Source organism: Triticum dicoccoides, chromosome 7B (assembly GCF_002162155.2).
Source record: "Triticum dicoccoides isolate Atlit2015 ecotype Zavitan chromosome 7B, WEW_v2.0, whole genome shotgun sequence".
Classification (NCBI taxonomy): Eukaryota; Viridiplantae; Streptophyta; class Magnoliopsida; order Poales; family Poaceae; genus Triticum; species Triticum dicoccoides.
Genome location: NC_041393.1, coordinates 651,610,110 through 651,612,988, shown reverse-complemented (window position 1 = coordinate 651,612,988; position 2,879 = coordinate 651,610,110).

The window sequence follows — 2,879 nt, the reverse complement described above, 5'->3', positions numbered from 1 at the left end:
GGGTGGTGGCTGGCTGGGAAGCGGCAGTGTGGGGAGAAGATGGGGGTGGGGGATCGGGGAGAAGGTGGGGAGTGGGGTGCGCGTGGGTGTAGGTGGGTGGGGTGGGCTTTTTGTTTTTGTTCTGTTCGGGGTGAGCGTCCGGGTGTTAGCAGAATAAGAAGGTTTTGATGTGCAGAATAAGACTCGAGAGGGTGTTATCATAATAGACCCACCCTATATATATACATATATATATCCAATTGGATGTAAGTTAGCATGAATTATTATTGTTGACATCACCCAAAGGTGAATACGTTGGGAGGCAACACAATAAGCCCCTATCTTTCTCAGTGTCTGGTTGAAACTCCATAACCACAAGTATTGCGTGAGTGTTAGCAATTGTAGAAGACTACATGATAGTTGAGTATGTTGACTTGGTGGAAAGCTCTATTAACTCTTTCTGATGTTATGATAAATTGCAATTGCTTCAATGACTGAGATTATAGTTTGTTAGTTCCCAATGAAGTTTCTGAACCATACTTAACATTGTGAATTGATCGTTACTTGAGCGTAAGAAATCATATGACAAAATCTATTTATGTTGCTGTTATAAGAATGATCATGATGCCCTCATGTCCGTATTTTATTTTTATCGACACCTCTATCTCTAAACATGTGGACATATTTTGCAATTTCGGCTTCAGCTTGAGGACAAGCAAGGTCTAAGCTTGGGGGAGTTGATACATCCATTTTGCATCATGCTTTTATATCAATATTTATTGCATTATGGGATGTTATTACACATTATATCTCAATACTTATGGATATTCTCTCTTATTTTACAAGGTTTACCATGAACAGGGGGAATGCCGACAGTTGGAATTCTGGCTGGAAAAGGAGCAAATATTGGAAACCTATTCTGCACAGCTCCAAAAATCCTAAAACTCCACGGAAGTCAGTTTTGGAATTAATAAGAATTATTGAGCAAAGAAAACACCAGAAGGGGCCCACACCCTGGCCAGGAGGGTGGGGGCGCGCCCCCTGTCTCCTGGGCCCCCTGGTGGCCCTCCGGTGCCCATCTTATGCTATATGAAGGCTTTTACCATGGAAAAAAAAATTAGAAGCAAGCTTACGGGATGAAACTCCGCCGCCACGAGGCGGAACCTTGGCGGAACCAATCTAGGGCTCCGGCGGAGCTGTTTTGCCGGGGAAACTTCCCTCCGGGAGGGGGAAATCATCACCATGGTCATCACCAACGATCCTCTCATCGAGAGGGGGTCAATCTCCATCAACATCTTCACCAGCACCATCTCCTCTCAAAACCCTAGTTCATCTCTTGTATAAAATCTTGTATCAAAACCACAAATTGGTACCTGTGGGTTGCTAGTAGTGTTGATTACTCCTTGTAGTTCATGCTAATTGGTTTACTTGGTGGAAGGTCATATGTTCAGATCCTTAATGCGCATTATTACTCCTCTGATTATGAACATCAATATGCTTTGTGAGTAGTTATGTTTGTTCCTGAGGACATGGGTGAAGTCTTGCTATTAGTAGTCATGTGTATTTGGTATTCGTTCGATATTTTGATGAGATGTATGTTGTCTTTCCTCTAGTGGTGTTATGTGAACGTCGACTACATGACACTTCACCATTGTTTGGGCCTAGAGGAAGGCATTGGGAAGTAATAATTAGATGAGTCTATGTGTTGCTTCGTAAGGGGCTAATTTGGATCCATATGTCTAATGTTGTGGTTAGGTTTACCTTAATACTTCTTTTGTAGTTGCGGATGCTTGCAATAGGGGTTAATCATAAGTGGGATGCTTGTCCAAGTAAGGGCAGTACCCAAGTACTGGTCCACCCACATATCAAATTATCAAAGGACCGAACGCGAATAATATGAGCGTGATGAAAACTAGCTTGATGATAATTCCCATGTGTCCTTGTGAGCTATTTTCTCATTATAAGAAATTGTTCAGGCTTGTCCTTTGGTACAAAAAGGATTGGGCCACCTTGCTGCACTTTATTGACTTTTATTGCTTGTTACCCGTTACAAATTATCTTATCACAAAACTATCTGTTACCTACAATTTCAGTGCTTGCAGAGAATACCTTACTGAAAACCACTTGTCATTTCCTTCTGCTCCTCGTTGGGTTCGACACTCTTACTTATCGAAAGGACTATGATAGATCCCCTATACTTGTGGGTCACCAGCTCACAGCGCGCGCGAGCGAGGTCGAGGCGACGGCGACGGCGAGGTGTGGTTGATCCAAGGCGACGGCGACTGTGAGGCGAGGTCGATCCAAGGCGACGGCGATGGCGAGGTCACTACTAGGAAAAGGCTAATTAGTGGCGCACCTATTTTGGCCATTAATGGTGCACTACAGGTGCGCCACTATTACCACGCCACTAGTAGCAAATACTAATGGCGCACCTCTGGTGCGCCATTAGTATTGCAGGTAACAGTGGCGCACCTTGTAGTGCGCCATTACTATTGCTACAGGTGCGCCACTAGGATTTTTTTTTATTTTTTTTATTTTTTTCTGAATTTTGAAGGCGGGAAAATAGTAGTGGCGCACCGTCTAACCCCCACCGTGCACCATTGCTATTTTTGAATTTTGAATTTGGATCTGGATCGCGATTTTTTGCCCTTTTTTGCTCTTTTTTTGCTCGTTTTTTTGCACGATATTTTTTCAAATTTTGTTCTCGTATTTGGATCTTGTACGTTCTTTTGCCGGAGAGGAGTTCACCGGAGAGGAGAGACCGTGAGGAGGAGAGGAGGGAGGAGGAGGAGGAGGTCATTGGAGAGGAGCTCGCCTACATCGCTGGAGAGGAGGAGGAGGTCACCGGAGAGGAGTTCACCAGAGAGGAGGGAGGAGAAACCGTGAGGGGAGGTGAGGAG